At 36.6% G+C, this 18994-nt stretch overlaps 1 long non-coding RNA gene across 1 annotated transcript in view; it reads right to left on the reverse strand.

The window, feature by feature from the left end:
• LOC137627550 (uncharacterized) overlaps positions 1 to 18994 on the reverse strand; it is a 325984-nt gene that overhangs the window by 117908 nt on the left and 189082 nt on the right. Inside the window, exon 2 of the long non-coding RNA XR_011041188.1 lies at positions 9044 to 9244. This is a non-coding gene — a long non-coding RNA (uncharacterized lncRNA). The remainder of the gene's footprint in view (positions 1 to 9043; positions 9245 to 18994) is intronic.

Raw genomic sequence — 18994 nt, forward strand, 5'->3', positions numbered from 1 at the left:
GAGTGCAGACCATACTCGTATGTCCCCGCATTTAGCCATCTCTTTCTTGAGGTTCCTATTTGACAAAGGCCTAACAGTTAGCACTTTAACCACCATCAAGTCAGCTTTGAAGAAGATCTACCTTGTTGGGTTCAACATTAACCTAGCTGATTCCTATTTCTCATCAACCCCAAAAACATGTGCTAGGCTTCTACCTTCGGTTCGGCCACAAAAGGACTCTTGGTCTCTGAACGGTGTTCTCAAACTTGCGATGGACACGGACAATGAATCCTGCTCTTATATCACTCTTCTTAGGAAGACTTTATTTCTAACGGCTATGGCTTCAGGTGATGGAACATCAGAACTAGCAGCTCTCACGAAACCCGGAAAACATAGATTTCCTCCCTTCAGCCGAAGTACTCCTTTCCAGACAAAGCTTCCCTAGCTAAAAAATGAGGATCCGCAAAATAGGTGCTCCTCTCGGAAGATTATTCTTCATCCCCAGGATTTTTCTCCGTGTACAGTCACACTCTCAAGCCCCTTTTTAGCTAGAACTGCCACCCGCTCGTCTGGCTCCTTGGTTATCAGGGAACAAGGAGGTACTATTTCCATTCACGGTATCAGGCAACAAATCCTCTACTTCATTAAACATACTAATCCGGAATCATTTCCCCAGGCTCATGATATACAGACAGTAGATGCCTCCAACAATGATTTCCAGAACAGGGACTTTGATGATTTTAAAAAATATACGGGTTGGAAATCCCCTATGGTTGTCAAACGCCAATATCTAAAGATCTTACAGGCCCTTAAATACCCAACGATGGCAGAGGGGAGCCTTATCTCTCCCCATTAATCTCCTCTTCTTCCTTTCTTCCATCTCTTCTCTTCTCCCTCCTACCCGCCACTCACACCACGTCGCCGCTCTCCTTGGTAGTTCGTTAGCCCTATGATATTTGCCATGTTTAATTGCTATGGTTTAACTGTTATTGTAGTTACCGTTCCTTTAATGTTTAGATATACTTAGACATGTAAGGTTTGATGCCTTTTGCGATTCGACACTCAGTTGGTTCCTTGTCGTCATTATTATTTAACCTTACGTTCCCTATGTCATTTGGCTGGTTGGTAATTGGACGATTACTTTATTATATCATAGTATTGTCGTACATGCTGATTGTATTCTCCTCATTATGTTATTAATTTATTGGGCTTGGAAGGCATTCTCTGGTACTTTTTCGCCGGCCGTCACAGGTTCGACCCAGAAAAGGGATTTTGACGAAGGAAAAATCTATTTCTGGGGAGAGACCTGTGACGCCCGGCGAAACCCTTCCCGATGATTTTTGTACGGACCCACCCTTTCCTTGCCAAGCCATATGTTCTTGCAGAAGGATGACCTAGTGAGCGCGAGTGGTGGGTGTCGGTAGGGTAACCCAACTGTATTCTCTAGGGCCTGTCACGGCCCTCCCCCTTTGATGAAGGGATTATCTAAATGGAAGACAGCCTGTGAATAGTGTTTTACAAACGCCCTTGTTAGATATACGACACCAACAAGGTGCTCGCGCGAGGGTTGTAACCTCTGCATTCCATGCTTTTAATTTTCTCTGGTATATTTGGAAGATTTATATCAGAAAAAGTACAAAGAAGGACTTTTTCGCCGGGCGTCACAGGTCTCTCCCCAGAAATAGATTTTTCCTTCGTCAAAATCCCTTTATTATTCTAATTCAAGAAATTCAAAATTCAAGTACAAAACATTATACTGTTGATTAAAAGATAAAGAAAAACCACTAAATTCCACGGGTAGGAAGAAAAACCATGAGGGCATCCATAAATACAAAATTCTTTTTTCTTAGTTTCACAGAAGTATTAGCAAACTAAATCTGGTTCCTTGTGTTTTCAATGCTGTAAATCTCACACTTTTCGTTTTCTCTCATGATATATAAAAATACATTACATACACAATTAGCATAGTAATTTGAGCTTAGCTTATGCAAAACTCTTATCGTAGTAAGTGTTAACAAAGCCACATTATGAAATTACCGGTATACATTATACCAGTCTAAGCATTACAGACTGGTAGGCCCTATTCATAAAAATGGAAATGGATGAAACTGTTACTCTCACTTAATCTATAGGTTTGAGGTGCCTGGTAGGAAGGGTTTAATGGTTTGTTCATACTCTAATACAAACCCTCTTCATTTCCGTGGGATTACTGTATTCATTTGCTGTTTTGCTACGACCAAAGTTAAAGAAGTCCTGTGGTTCTGGCAACGTTGTATGGTTGACCTAACCTCTGTTCCAACTTGCACCGGGTAGGTGCATATGAGGCTGGTTATATACGGTACAGTAGATACACCTGAAAGAATGAGATGAAAGATTTAGAGCCTTATTAGTATTAAACTTTTCAGATTTTCCCCTCAATTTAAACTTTTCTTAGTTCTGATATATCCCTTGTTCAAAGTAAAGATGAATGTCCTCAATAGTTTTGTGGATTCATGTAAATTGTTATATTTAATAATAATTTATTCATTACAGATTTCAAGTCTTGGAAAAAACACAACCTACACAATTCAAGAATTATGCGATACTGAAAAGAGGTATTTTTTTCATCAAAGTTTTAAAATGATAAAGGTGAAGGAATCTGTGAACTACCATTTAACTGCGAGTTTCATTCAATTTTCTTTATCATAATTTAAGGAGTAATGTTGATAGTTTTATCAGTAAATGTCTGATGCATTTTTTTTTATATGGAATTAACAATAAAACTTTTAATGGAATATTTAAAGTTTAATTGTAAATATTTTCCAAAATCGAGGCCTGGTTGCTGTGGTAATAATTATGGGATTTCTTTTATTTCAAAAGCTACAAAGGTTTGTAAGTTTATAAAAGCTACTCTTTAAGTATATATTTACTGTAGGATTTTCCTAAGCATTATTTTCTTGAGTAGCATTGTTCAAAGCTTTCTTTTTTTTTTATTAAAAATATAAAGTTAAGATTAAGAGAAAGTAATGTCTGATATTTTCAAGTAAGCTGAAGCAATTTTGTACTTAAAAATAAAAATTTTTACTTTTGAATTAATTAGTTTTCGTTCAGCAACTGTTATAATTAGGCTTTTAAAAACACAAAATATTTGATTAAGTATTTAATGCTAGACAAGAAAAGACTGAATTTCCAATTAAAAGTTCTTTCTGGTAAAGTTCCTACACTAATACTATTGTCCTTTATTGCTATTATAATTTAAGTTGCTGGTGTATATTGGGTAGGTCTCGTCCACCTAATAGGCATTCACTTTGATTTTGGCCACAGCACATTCAATACTTCTCTGCTGCCTCATAATTTTGACTGAGGGATATTAAAGGAAGAAGACAATGGTATGCAGTTGTTTCTGGATAATCTATAGAAGCAACAGTTTTTTGTGCAAATCTGCCATTATCCACAACATGCTTTTTCCTGTTGGGCAGCATTTTTTTATTATTTCCTCGCTAGTGTGGCTTAACGATAACAAAAGGTGAACTTACAGAAATTAGTATTCATCAGACATCACTAGTATACCATTTGTTAAAGGGAGGTTTTGCTGCCACCATGTGTTAAGGGGTGAGGCACTGCCCTTCTTCACAACTCTTCTTCCTGGTAAAGTCTTTCATATCTCAAAAAGACACTAACAGCGTACCACGTGGAAGTGTGGTTTCTTCATCACGGTCTGCATGACCTCTCTGAAGGGAAACTCTGTTTCTCTACCTCACCTTAGTTAGATCTCCCTCCTCTGCCTCATTGTCATTAAATTCTTTGCACTTTGGCTTCTAGAAGAAGAAAAAGTAAAGACAAAAACAGGAAGAAAAGTAGAAGACAAAAACATCTAGGAAAATGGATAGATAGAATAGTGTACATGAATCGGACACCTCTCTCCCCACTTGTGGGAGATTACTCGGTATATGGTACTGGTGCTCACTGCAAAATTCTGTATGTATACTAAAGTGCCACGATGAAGCAGGCGACACAAGCTTTGCGGCCCAAAATATTTATAAGAAAAGGCACATGGAAGAAAAATTAGGCAGTAATGGAGCATGTGTTGTCTAGGGTGCCAAAGCCATCTTGGATGAGAAAATCTAGATGCTCACCCTCTTCGAGTGAGGAAAGAACTTAAAGATTAAACTGGCAAAGAGGTCAATACAAGTTCCACTTCAACCGAATTTGACTTAATTCTGGGTTATCATCATTTTAGGAGAGTTCCTGAAGTGTTCCTCTAAAACAGGAGATGGGAGAAGGGTCAAGAGGGCAGAACATTTCATCGCGACCAACTGTGCATTTGCTCACTCTTCAAAAAGCACTTTTTGCAGGAGCATAAATGCTTTTCAAACTTACTGACAGACCTTCATGCAGCTTGGAAAGTTTCCTAGTTTGTACCATGCTCTGTTCCGGGTACATACCTCCATCATGTACGTAGGAAAATTTTTCTATGATCTTAAACTTTGATTCCGTTTTCCTAGAGTATCATCATTCACAGGGTCAGCCTAGGGGACTGCATTTAGTAAGACGCACAATGCGCATGCCATTATTCTTTCCAGTGTGGAGTAGTTTTCGGCCTACTACCATCATTACTTCTTCAAGATGCAGACGAAGAAGGAAGACGGTACTGGTGCTCATTCTCTAAGGAGATTGAGCACTTGCACAGTTGGTATGGATGAAAGGCGTTGCCATTCTTCCCCTCATTCCTGACAACTGACTGATCTCCACAAGAGAGAGGGGGGAAGAGATTGCAAGTCCATGCCTAAAACAACTCCATCAGTAATTACTGTAGTTTCAGCAAACGCTGCTTGAGCTACTGTGCACTTGAGGTACCTGTGCATTATCTCGTAATGATGGTAGTGGGCCGAAAACTATTCCAAAATGGAAAGAAATAATGGCATGTGCATTGTGCGTCTTACTAAATGCAGTCCCCTAGGCTGACCCTGTGAATGATGATACTCAGGGAAAACAATTTAAGATCATAGATAAATTTCTCGACGTAAATGGTGGAGGTATGTACTTGGAACAGAGCATGGTACAAACAGGGAAACTTTCCTAGCTGAATGAAGGTTTTGTAAGTTTGTAAAGCATTCATGCTCCTGGAAAAGGTGCTCTTTGAAGAATAAGCAATTGAACAGTTGGTCAGGATGAAATGTTCTGCCCTCTTGACCCTCCCATCTCCTGTTTTAGAGGAACACTTCAGGAACTCTCATAAAATGATAACCCTGAATTAAGTGAAATTCGGTTGAAGTGGAACGTGTTGATTGCCTTGCCCGTTTAATCTTCGAGTTCTTTCCTCACTTGAAGAGGGTGAGCGTTTACATTTTCTCATCCAAGATGGCTTTGACACCTGTCCATGCACCTAGACAACACATGCTCCATTACTGTGTAATTTTTCTTCCATGGGCCTTTTCTTATGAAAGTTTCGAGCTGCAAAGCTCCTGTCGCCTGCTTCGCCACGGCACTTTAGTATGCATACAGTAATTTTGCAATATGCCGAGAACCTTCCATACACAGTTCACAATACTGTACAAGATGTTTCCACACACTGAGCACTTATCAAAGCACAGGGATCTTCCAATACTTCCACATGTTAGGGCATAGAAACTTCCCAGGACCGTTCTGCGAGATAATCTGCTAGACTATTCTACACCCACTGATAAGACACATTTCCCACCAACAATTCCTGAAAGTTCTCGCATAATGCATGTCCGCTCTGCTTGCTGCCACTTTCCACTAGCTCCTTACAGGCTAAGCACCTACTGCTTAGTTTACTTCTCCCAGCATGAAAGATAGGGGCACATCAGCCTCCCTTGTTCCTCGTTTGGATATTGCTTCAGTTCCCGTCTTGATTTGCGAGTGCTCCAAGTTGACGGAGGATTATACTTGAGCCCACTGCCATGCCTAGTCTTAAGTATCCTCCTGTATCAACCACTGGTCTGATGTGGTACCTTAAAAACCCCACAAACCAGATTTTGGCAAATACAGAGAAGAGGAAGATTTATAGACTTTATCCAGTCACCAAACCCATGGATCAACTAGACACTAAAGTGGAGGATCCTCTTGCCTCCAGCCTTGCTAGGTAAGAGATCTAATGAGAACTTCTGGTGTTGGAGACAGCATCCCTTTTCCCATAGGAGGAATCCCTTTACCATAGAGCAATTACTGTATCTTCAAGTGCCTAGGTCATCCAAAGGCAGAGATTCGGAACCTTGAACCCCATCACACGTTTAAAAGCTGCTAAAGGAAACGCATTCATGATGTTGGCAGCTACTACAGCTGCAGCAAGTGAGGAATGCACATGAAGCATTATTCCGCAAAGTGGCACCAACAAGGAGCAAAGAAATTTGACGGAGATCACCTACTTTTATGAACTCTCGCCCTCCACTGATGACATTGCATACCTACCATCCAAAACTTAACCCTAGCAGCAGAGACATAAGCACTGAAAGAATAATTACCAAAAGCATCCCATACTGTTGTCTCCCCTCCTTGAGTTGACTCTTCAAATGAAGGCTGGATATAGGTTAAAGTTAAAAATGTTTGTCCTTCCTCCTGACACCCTTTAAGATGTAGACTGCAAGCAGCTGTACACTCTGTCATAAGGAAGGAAGACTTTGTGCTCCCCGAAGGATACTAATCCTTCTGTAAGCATCTCTGTATCATCATTGGGAGAATTATGTACCAGTTAGCAGCTCTGTGCTTCTTGACTGTCTACCACTCCTCCCCCAGTGCTCATGCTGATCTATACTCGGTCAGACTCCAACTGGATTTGTCTGCCGAACTATCTTGAACGTGGAGTTTCCTATGAGAAAGTTTAATGATACACACTCCAATGATTCACATTCCAATCCAACGCTCTAATGATTCACATTCCAATCCAACGCCCAAGTAGAGGATGCCATACTTTGGGATACCTATAGCCATGGCAGTATTTAGTCTTCCCACCAGACTATCATAGTAGCAGAATCATAATGGTAGTGCAACTCTATCTGCACAAACAATTATTTCTAGACTGACAACGGCAAAGTCTATGGGACTTGAATTTTTGGGGGAGAACAACATTTCTCCTTGGGGCCTCCTCACCAGTCTTGTCTGCAGCATCAACTAGTGAGGAATTGGTGATAGTCTTACCTTCTGGTTACAGTAGAATAAAAATTTGACTTCCAGCCTGGTGACTGAACAATGAATGCCTCATTAAGGGACCTCCTCAACTTCAGAAATGCAAACCTTCATAAACATCTTGAAGGAGAGATGGTGGGGTGCACGTGAGGATCGCGTCAGTTACATAGAATATGTACCAAGTTAGAAAAACTCCAGCATATCAAATTGAAAAACTCCAGCATATCACATTGCCTGGTACCTTTGCAGCATTGCTACCATTTTAAGATTTCTAACAATTGGACAGACCTATCAGTACTTAATTGGGCAACAACATAACCATTTGTGGCACTGTTTAAGAAAACCTATGTGACATAAAAGCAGGTGCACATTTGTAGTATGAACTTTGCAGAGCTGTCAGCGAGGTTCCCTAGGCAAGAGGCATGCACTAGCAGATAAACTCAGTCGTTTGGGATACCATATGTTCAGAGGCCCCCCAACATCCTTGCGTGATGGTAAGGCAAAATGCTCTAGGGGAATCATATTCTAGCAACTCTCTTGCCATTCAGTTGAACAAAAAATTCTGTACAGTTGCCTTCATTAATTCCGGCACACTGATATCTCCTTAGCTTCCCATGAAGTATACCGGAATTAATAAAGCCAACTGAACTGTTTACTTCTGTATCTCAATTCGTTCTCTCATAATCTACAAGCGGCAGCTAACAGACATCTTGATAACTTGCTTATCTGTCCTGCAAGGCCAGTAAAACACTTGCTTTTTTCAGCAACAGAAGAAGAGAGCTTAGGTACACCTAGTCTTTCTAGTTTTCCTTGCCAGATAAGTACTATTCTGGAAGCAAGGAGATGGGAATACCATCTTGGACTCAACTGCATGAATTCAGATTTCATGTCTGCCTCGCTTTCAGGAGAAACTTTAAAAGTGATACTGTGGTCTTTTAGACAGGAGTCTATAAATAACAAAGTTTCTATGTTGTTGTTGTTCACCTGACAAAGAATAACAACAACATAGAAATAAGTTATAAATATGTAGGTGGTAGTTATTCACCAAATTCTTTAGGAAATCATAAGTCTAGAATAGAATGAGAGGCAAGATAAACAGCCTTTTCAACTTATTTCTTGCATACCCATTTCTTATAAATAACCATACATTCAGACGATTTTTACTGCATTCAGTTAACTTATTTTCTCATTGTTTTCACCCCTGAGCAGGATGAAAGTGCCTTAAATATTTCCTGGACAAGTTGGTTATAGAGAATTCCTCCCACTAATGAATAAGTATCCCAACTAAAGGACAATGGTTTGTATTCTGTAGGAACAGAGGTTTTATTAATTTGTACTCGGTTGCCTCTTTGGGGGCAGGGCCTACCTCCACCTACCAGTAACCTCTATAAAAGCTTCAGTGGCTGCTTCTAGCTTAGTTGATATTGTACTCGGTTTTGGAGGACTCAAGTTTGTATATTTCTTAACTGATTTCTCAACAAGACACCACAGATTTTCAAAATTACTGTATAAGATCATTTAAAATATTACTGATATGGATTTAATTCTGTTTAAAACTTAGGACATTTTAGAGAACTTTACTGTATTTCTGATTCAAATAGTTAGAAATTTAATGCCAAACAATTTATTAAAGGGTGAAAAATCTGAGCTGACTTATTTTCTGGGCTCAACCTGTGTCGCTCCGTGAAATATTTTTACTGCTGAATAATAAAATTTATATAATAAATGCCTGAGGTAAAAAATGCTGAAACTTTTTTTTTTCCTTTTTTTGAACAGAGTCAATCCTAGATATTTGAATATTTAGAAATATTGGCTAAAATATTCATCTAAGGCATAGATAATTTATATTAATATATTGAAAAAAATGTTTAAGTAATTTGAATTGTGCGCTCAGTAATTTGAAATTTTTATGAGAATATTTTTTGGGATTTCTGCTTACCTTAGCATCTTCTTTAATGAGTTTTGGTATAATATTTTTCCTTTCAGTATTGCATACTTTATGCTAAATTTTCCTTCTGTTGTAAAAAATCTTTATTTATTGTATGCAGTAGTAATATCAATTCTTGGTTGTCAGTTTTCTTGAAACTAATATATTCAACAATATGTGTGATTTGATGTATTCAAAACTTGTTCTGGTTCCCTGAAAAAAAATAAAAATTCAGCAAACAAAATATTTCGATTCTTAATTCCTCCTGAACTTATCGCTATGTGTAACATCTTTAATTTCGAAATTAATTACAACAACCCAGCTAGGCTATTACCTAACTGGGTGAAGTTGAAATGATTCAAATTATATTAAATTGATGCCAACTCTAAGTGAAAATTGATAATTCCACTTTCATTAATATTTCTCATTATTCAATTAAACCCTGTACCTAGCAAAGCTCGCATATCATGGCTAGAACAGTAATTTTGTTATACCATCATGATCGCACAGTTACGAAAAATTTACATCATGTCGCAGGTGGTAATTAAATTCAAATATTTTGCCCACTGAATAAGGAAATAAAATTTTGATTGAATTTATATGCTCTTATTATATTCTATATTCTCATCCATGAAATAGGAATAAAGCATTCCCTAAGCAAGGGAAGTTTTCAAAATTTGAGTTCTACCTTGAAGCTGGAAAACACTTAAATGTAGTGAAATATTAAGAAAAAATAATATGGATGCATATGATTTATATACTGTACTACAATTAGTTAATTATACCATCTACAGCTATATTCTTCAATGTAGATATGAGGTGTAGTAATCCATCAATGCTAAACTTTACTAAACACCCTACACAGTAAGATCAGTTTTGAGTTAAAATGAGCAGCCTTTTCTGTCTTTTAAATCGGACCTCAATCATGGTAAATTCCTAATGTCATAATTTTCAAATTCTGCAAAACAGCAGAAAATGTGTAGGAACACTTCTCAGATAGGAGCCTCTCGGTAATTAATTCTAAATTCGTCCAATGGGCTGGACTTCACTCTGAACTAAAATTCAAAATTAATTTGTGCGAGAAAGGAGAAGACACGGTATTCAGAGTATGGAAAAAGATGGGTAAACTTTCTGAAAACCAATTTACTGCATGACCAACTCAAACTTAGGAGTAAAATAATATCTGTAATTTTGAAGTGTTCAAAGCCAGAAAATTAGTTATTTGTGTATCGCATTATTATTCTTATTAATAATTGCTAAGCTACAACCTTAGTTGGAAAAACAGGATGCTACAAGCCCAAAGGCTCCAACAGGGAAAATATAGCCCAGAAAGGAAAAAGAAAATATTCTAAGTAACAACAGTAAAGTAAATATCTCCTATATTAACTATGAAAACTTAATTTTTTTAGAGGCAGAGAAATAAGATAGAATAGTGTGCTTGAGTGTACCCTCAAGCAAGAGAACTCTAACCTAAGACAGTGGAAGACCATAGTACAGAGGCTATAGCACTATCCAAGACTATTGAACAATGGTTTGATTTTGGAGTGTCCTTCTCTTAGCAGAGCTGCTTACCATACCTAAAGTCTCTTCTACCGTTACCAAGAGGAAAGTGGCCACTGAACAAAAGACAGTTACCAGGAGGAAACTGGCCACTGAACAAATACAGTGCAGTAGTTAACCCCTTAAGGAAAGAAGAATTGTTTGGTCATGTGTATGAGGACAGAGGAGGATATGTAAAGAATAGCCCAGACTATTCAGTGTGTGTGTGTGTGTGTGTATGTGTGTGTGTGTGTAAGCTAAGGGAAAATAAACTGTAACCAAAGAGAAGGATCCATTGTAGTACTGTCTGGCCAGTAATAAGACCCCAAACTCTTTAGCGGTAATATCTCAACAGGTGGTTGGTGCCCTGGCCAACCTACTACCTACATTAATTTAAATTAAACTACAAACTTTAAAGTAAAACATTAATTGTAATTTTGAAATATTCAAAGCCAGAAAATTAAGCTATTTATGTATCACACATTAATTTAAATCAAACTACAATCTCATAACATTGTACAGTATATTATTAAATGCTTTGAAAATCCAAAGTCTTGGTGGGAATTATTTCCATACTAATTTCCTAAATGATGGTAAATTGTTTTCTCATCCTAAAAATATTGCAGTACTGAAGAAAACTGGTTCTAAATGATTTTATCCACAATTATGTAAGGCAAAAGTTCCCACATAAGTGAATTTTCATTTAATATACTTTTCAACCACAAAACATTGCACTAAACAAATATTGTGTTTAGGGCACGTAAGATTTTTTTTTTAAAGCAACCAAAAGGCAAAGATTTGGACAGGCAAATTTTACACAAGTTTGATCTTGCAAAACAACTAAAACTAAGATTTAGTCCCAATTTATATAACCATCTATACTGCAGAAAGGGAGACATTTGTAGAATGATAAAAAAAAATAACTTTAATTGGATTTTCTGTTCTCTCCTAATGCACATATAACCAACCAAGCTAAAACCTTATTTGGAAAAAAAAGGATGCTATGAGCTCAAGGACTCCAACAGGGAAAATAGCCCAGTGAGGAACATTAATATGGAAATAAATTACTGTGAAGAAAGACTTCTGCCAGCCTTTTCAACGTAAAACCATTCGCTACAAATTTGAAGATCCGACAATTCAACTGCCCAATCAGGAAGCTCATTCCACAACCTGGTCATAGCTGGAATAAAACTAATAAGATAGTGTTATATTGAGCCTTATGATGGAGAAGGCATGTCTGTTAGAATTAACTGCATACCGAGCAATAAGAGCAGGATTGTACTGCCTTGGAAGATCTGAATGCAAAGGATAAGAATTCTGAAAAATCTTTTGCAACATCCATAAACAACTGAACGACTGAGACATTAATATCTAGGCCTACATCAAGAATACAAAATTTAATAAACCACAAGTTCTTGTTCTACAAAGCAAGATGAGATTCGGCAGCTGAAGACCAAAAAGGAGTACAATACTTTAAACAAGGCAGAATGAGACCATTGAAACTTTTTCAGAATATATTTATCACCAAAATCTAAAAGACTTTCTCAATAAGCCAAATTTTTTTGCAATTGAAGAAAAAAAGACTGTGTTTCTTAAAAGTGAATTTGCTATCAAATATCACAAATAAAATTTTAAAAGAATTGTATAGAGTCAAAGAAACATTACTAATGTCGAGATCTGGATGTTGAGGAGACACTGTTCTCTGCCTACATACAATCATACTTCGTTATTTGTTAGGGTTTAACTTCATTCCCCATAATTTGCACCATGCACTAATTTTAGATAGATCTCTATTAAGGGATTCAGCAACTCCAGATCTACATTCAGGAGATGGAATTGAGGCAAAGAATATCATCATCTGTATATGCAACAAGCTTTTTTCTGTAGGCCAAACCACATGTGTATCTAGTATGAAAAGTAATGGGCCAAGAACACTACACTAAGAACACCAGATATCACAATCCTATATTCACTATGGTGCCCATCAACAAAAACTCTTTATCTATTACTCAAAATTTCAATAATGTTGCCAAGAAGACATAACTACTCACAATTGTAGAGTTAAAATACAAAGGCAGCATTCAAATACAAGCTAATCATACAAACTTCCTGAGCACAATCATGGAATTTCTGTACAGCATTGGAGATTGTAAGAAGGGCATTATATGCTCCAAGGCCTTTACGAAAGCCAAATTGCAAACTAAGGAACAAATAATTATCTTCAGCATAGGCTACCTATATAAAAGTTTTGCTAAAAGATGCTCAAAAAGTAATCAGATGGACAATAGGTACCACAAATACATTCACTTAAAGGAGTAACATTACCCTTCTCCAGAAAGTGGTAAAAGAACCTCTTCTTGCTAACTTTTGGAAAATTACAGACAACTTCAGGAGCTAGGAAATCAGCCGTGTTTATAAAAAACGATGGAAAAATACCATAAGCATCAAGGTCCATCCAGAGCGAAAAGCTAAACTAGTTTCTTTAGCCTCAATAAAACAAGAATGAGGAAGATAAGTTTTTCATTAATCTGTATACTGTCAAATACATCACCCAAAATGGTTGCCTTTTCTTTGGAAGCTCTGTTTATAGACAATTACCCACAAAATTTTAAAAAGACGTTTATAGACGTTCCTTGAGTAAAGTAAGGAGATGCACTAGAGCAGTATTTCCCAAACGTTTTTGGTTGAGAGACTAAATGCAGTCTTAACCTGGACTGGTGAACCTAAATGTAATAATAAATCTAATCATGTAGATGTATAGGTGTTTTATGACTGTGCTTCTTTTGTCACTATGTGTCCAGTAGAATCTTTACCTTGTCCAACTAAAGTAAATCAGTTACATTGATAAAAATAAAATGAATTGTAAACAGATGTGAATTATTCAAGTATATTTTTGCAAACAGAACCCTCAGAAATACTCTCGCGACCCTGGGGTTCAGAACCACTGTACTAAAGGATAATGACAAGAAGTAAAACTGTGACAAGCTACAAACTCTGGTAATTCAGTCTGAAAGTCTAAACTATTTTCTAGCCTCTTGACATCCCAAGTCAGTGTGGAGAAAGGTTAGCATATACAGTACAGTATACTGTATAAACATCAGGAGATTATTGAAATGACAAATTTTATTAAAAATCAGATAATTTCTATAAACCTCCCCTGATGTTCATATTTTCAATTCCAATATTTTGATGGAAAATATAAATCAGTGAAGGAGACATAGGTCATTTATAGAATTAAAATATATTTCAAATTCTAGACTCAACTGGAATTCTAAATTGTCTCCGAATAATGTGAAATCTTTGTTCTCCAATTACCCATCTATGTAACCCCAACACCATTTAATTAAAATTAAAACTTTTCTAATGGAAATAAATAAATTTGACGGAAAAAAAATTAACATTACGAATTACGAGCAGCCAGTATAGGACCTAGAGCCCACCAATCTCAATAAGTAAGCCAGGATTCTTTAAGATAATGTTTTGCTAACCCCGACTTGGTATACTCATGAGCTACCGCTAATACTCTTCTGTGAGCTTCAGTGACCAAACTTTCAACTATAAATGACATTGCATTTTTGGGCAGAATGATTTGGAACTAATCTCTTAAAACAAATAAGGGATACATCTCCAATGGCCATAGTTTGTCCAGATAATACTGAAGGACTCTATAGGACAAGGAAATTATTTCCTGAGGAAATGATTTCATTCATTTCTGGAGAGAGAAACTGAAAAATTTCTCTGAAGGCAAAACGAGAGAAAATCATATTATGCTCCACAAAACATACCCTAAAAGATAGTGCTTGTAGTTAATAATGCATCTAGTTAAACCTAATACCAATAGGAAAAGATGTCTGAGTGAAGATTTTCAAACTTTTCAAAAGTCAAAGCTTTTAAATAATTCAAGACGCATAAAAATTAAATTTAAATTAAAAAAAAACTTGACAACTGCAGGCCTATCAAATCTAAAATCCCTAAATACATCCACTATACTGCAATACCTGAAACTTATAGATCTAATCCAAGTTGCTTAAAACAGAAGGACTGATCTATATCTCTTAATGACTAAAATTTTAAGTTTTTCATAAAAAAATTAAAAAATTTAACAATACAATTTTAACTAGTTCTAGTCATTGATATATACCCGGTAACTAGATTTGCACCTTTCCAAATAAGAATTCCAATGTCATTAATGCAAATTACTGTATTGGTATACTCTTTTAGAATCTATAATAAACAATCTAGAGTGCTCCCAAAACCTTTGGTTTCATACTCCATGTGGTTTTCTGTAACATGGATGGTTTTGGATATAACACCTTTGAAATTGGTCGTCCGAGCTCATAGGTTTTGTACTCCATCCTTCTTAGACACTCCAACAACAGAAGCTATTGATCATAATCATTACCTTTCTAGCCAGAATGGTCTTTTAGTCATTCTGTAGTTTGCAGAGATTCTGAACATATTTGTCACCTTCAGAATCAGAATCATGGCAAATGGTAGGAATGCTAAAAAATCCAGATTTGACCAAGTCTTACAACAGGTCATATACCCTCTATGTTAAGGGATACAGAACAGATGACCAAATCCCCTTACCTCTTTGCTCGGTAATGTTGCAAACATGTCTAAGAATCGAGCAACCTCAAAATGTTCAGATTTCTAGATATACTGATTAAGGATTTTTCACTTGGAAGAACTCTACTCCTGTTTAGGTGATCAGCTAAGATGTTTGATTTTCTCAAAATAAATTGAAATAAAGTTTATTCCTCTCAAATTTTTCCAAGTTTACAGCACCTTCGGTATCTGGTATACCTTGTACCTCCTTGGTTCCTGATGTAAGTTAGTGAAATCGTATTGAAAACAATGCTTTGGTCTTCCCTACCACCAATGGTTCCTAGTCCGGAAGTTTGGAATATTGCAAGAAGCTCTTGGCAATTGATATGCAGACTTGACTTTGAAAGGTCCATTTCCCTGATAGATAGAGTATAAATGATTTATAGTATAGTTGCTCCTCATCATTCCTCAGAAGCATCTGCAAACAGAAAAAATTTTAGATTTTTATATTCAAAGAAACTCCCTGAGCTAACTGCCAGCAATTATCCCACCAACAGCTGTTGAAGTTGGGTTTGCATCACTGGAATTGAGATTGGAACAAAATTGTTGATCTAGAAAGTGTAGATTGAAGTTAAATTCTTCCCTTTACAAACCCAATTACATCTAATTTCTTTAAGAAAGCCATGGTTCCCATTGCTATTATCATTCCCATATGCTGTAATCTTACCGAGTTAGAATTAAAAGAAACCTTTTCAGCTTGATCAGATCTCCAACAAATCCAGTAACCCAAGCAACCACATCTTTAAAACCAGAATCTGACTAAGGGGGGGAGGCCTCTCTATTATCGCAGAATGTCAATTATATTAAAAATGTGTTTCTCGAACCATATAATGAAGCAGAATCATAACAAATTGTATACAGGACTACTATAAAGGCCAAACACCTAGGTGACAGCAAAATGTGCAGCTGAGATTGACGCTTTTATTTTCACCCTTGGAAGGCATGAATAAGGAATGTACTGCAAATTAAATACAACTTTGAAAAACAAAGATATCTGAGGGCATGGGCCAAATCAAAACAAAATACAGAGGAAAACACTTAACGGTCAATCTTGGAACTATGATATTGTCCTTCTTTTGATAAATGTTAATAGCGTTTATTTGACCTTTGATGTACATATCGGGGTCTGGATGTACTCCCCAAATAAAACAGAAATGGACAACAACAGTTTTGCATGTTGAAAACTTGAATCCATTCATATCAGCACACTGAATAATTTTGTCAACTGTGAGTTAGTTTTCTCTCGTCCATTCTCATTCTAGCTCCAGCAAATGATATAGAGAGAGAGATCATTTACAAATAGTGTTGAGAGCATATCTTGGGGAACAACACAGGATATCCCATTAATGGCTAATGCAAATAGGCCTACACTCAGCACACTACCCTGGGGAACTCCTTCCTGATATTCTTCTCTGATGAAGTTTCACCTAACTAACTTAAAAAAATCTATGTGAAATATATGGTTGAATCAACAATAGTAGCTCTCCTCTCAATCCCAAAATATGAATGATTTCAACTACAGTATACCGTATCTCCATGCAGTATCATATGCCTTTTCAAGGTAAAAAAAAAAAAAAAAAAGACTGTTACATATGCTGTTTGGAGGCAAAGGCTTCACAAATAGGGAATTCCTGTCGTACCAACACATCACTTGCAGAGTGCATTTTTCTACAACCACAATGGATAGGTGATGCAATACTTTTCTTCTCCGAGTACCAAACCAGTCTTGCATTGACCATCTTCTCCATGATCTTACAAAGACAAGATGTCAATGCAATTGGTTGATAGTTTGTTGCTAAAACCTTATCCTTACTATGTTTTAAAAATGCTAAAATTAAGGCTAGTTCCCAAACACTTGGATAATTGTGATCATGCTATATTCTGTTAATGATGCTTAAAATAAATAACTTTGTATTAACAAGTACATGTTTAATCATTGCATATGGATTTCCATTAGGTCCTGGGGCTGTATTATTACAAGCAGCAAGTGCAGAATCAAACAAAAAAGTGGGAAAGTCTCCCTCCTACTGAAATTGTCCGTAGGGAATAGTAATACCATTCTCCAATAAGATCCACTAGAGAGGAACCCTGATGTTTTACCACTTTTATGAAAGGAACTCCTTGTCGACAACACAAGTTGAAGCTGTTGGCTTAAAAGTGGAAACTTGCTTATTCTTAAATGAATAAGAAATAAAACTTTAAAAGATGAGCAAGTTCTGGTATCAACCAAAGCAACTACTTTTCATTTTATTCTACATTTAAGACAAACCCCAAAACAGGGAAATAAATTGATAAAAGTTTTTGTGCCTCAGAAACTGTGCCCAACATTGAGGCACATACAGAAATCACAAACACACAGACTGATATGGCCTAGGAAGCCCCCCTTTAAAACAGGGTTACTAAAACAGGTGTTAATAAAAAAAATTCATTAAAAGCCTGATGGCTGGCAAGTTTCTCTTCTATAACTAGAAATAATCCCTGGTATATAATCTATTATGCAAAGTATTTCAGAACACTTCCTACTATATTACCCGCAAAGAGCATTCTTTTAAGAAACCAGCTTGGAAACCCTGCATTAAAGTTTTTCATTTATTAAAAGTCTTGATTGGCTCAAGGCAGGAAATTAGATCAAACTCGAGAACTCTTATGAATGTCTTAAGGTTTTGAAGACCTAAAGACTAAAAGCAAACCTGAATTACCAGCCTTTCCTTGTATTTGAGACAACAATTTAACTACCAACAATAAAACAGGAGAACTGAGGGTTATAAGTAGTCTCAGAAGTAACAATTTTCAAAGATTAGGAAAAAAGCAGCATCAGAACTTACCTAGAGCAACATCAAGGTATTTTCCCGCAATAAGGTTATGCATGGTATGAAAGGGGAATATTTCAACATTCTTGATCTTCCTCGTTTTCTTCACCTTCATTTTCCTGTATAGCAGGATGAACCGAGACATTACTTACGGGTTTTCAAGTTAGCTAGAAACCGGTACAAGAGCTGCTGCACATTTGTTATCAAGAGACTTGTTTTGATAGTAGAAGTACTAGCGCCAACATTTACCACCTGAAGTTAACCCTAGTGGCCAAGTATGTAAGCATACGAAGCGCATTTCTACCCAAAACATAATGCAACTGATAAACTTTAGCAGAAACTCCATCGGCAACATTAAGAGCCAAAGGAATCATGTGATATGTCACTCCATCCACATAAGAAATACAAGGTTGCCAAAGAGTGCTTTCTTTAACGAATGGAGGGATATTATGATCCTGACTATCAACTATTATCTTCTACCTCTCAATATAATTGCCTAACATAGCTACAAAGTTTGTGGTAAAGTAAGGGTTTAGCAACATAATGGTATAAAGTGAATAAAGAACAACTCTTCAAGAGGATCTTTAGTCTGTAGGTACAGTGAACACTTGAAACCCCTACTGAATGGAGCGCCATTACCACTAGACCGGACAATATTAATCAAGTTAGGGTTGGCAACCAGGTAGATAAGATCAGAATTGCTACCTTTAAATGAAGACTAACGGCATTTTAAGAAATAAAGGAAGCTAAAGAAGTTAAAAGCTTTTGAAGTTCATCACTATCAGAACTTGCCTGGTTAAGTTTTGTATAAAAGAATGGTATTAGCTTGTCATTGCCAAGTATTTTCTGGATTTTCCAATGAACTGAAATAAAATTTCCTTTTATGCTTGAAATTTTTTATTTTTCCATGCTAGGAATACTGTAGTGGATCATTCACACAACTCTCAACAGTTATTTATACCACAGTACTGTCCCCAACCGAACACCGAAGCGAATGCAGATAATT

The sequence above is a fragment of the Palaemon carinicauda genome, chromosome 35 (assembly GCF_036898095.1).
Source record: "Palaemon carinicauda isolate YSFRI2023 chromosome 35, ASM3689809v2, whole genome shotgun sequence".
NCBI lineage: Eukaryota > Metazoa > Arthropoda > Malacostraca > Decapoda > Palaemonidae > Palaemon > Palaemon carinicauda.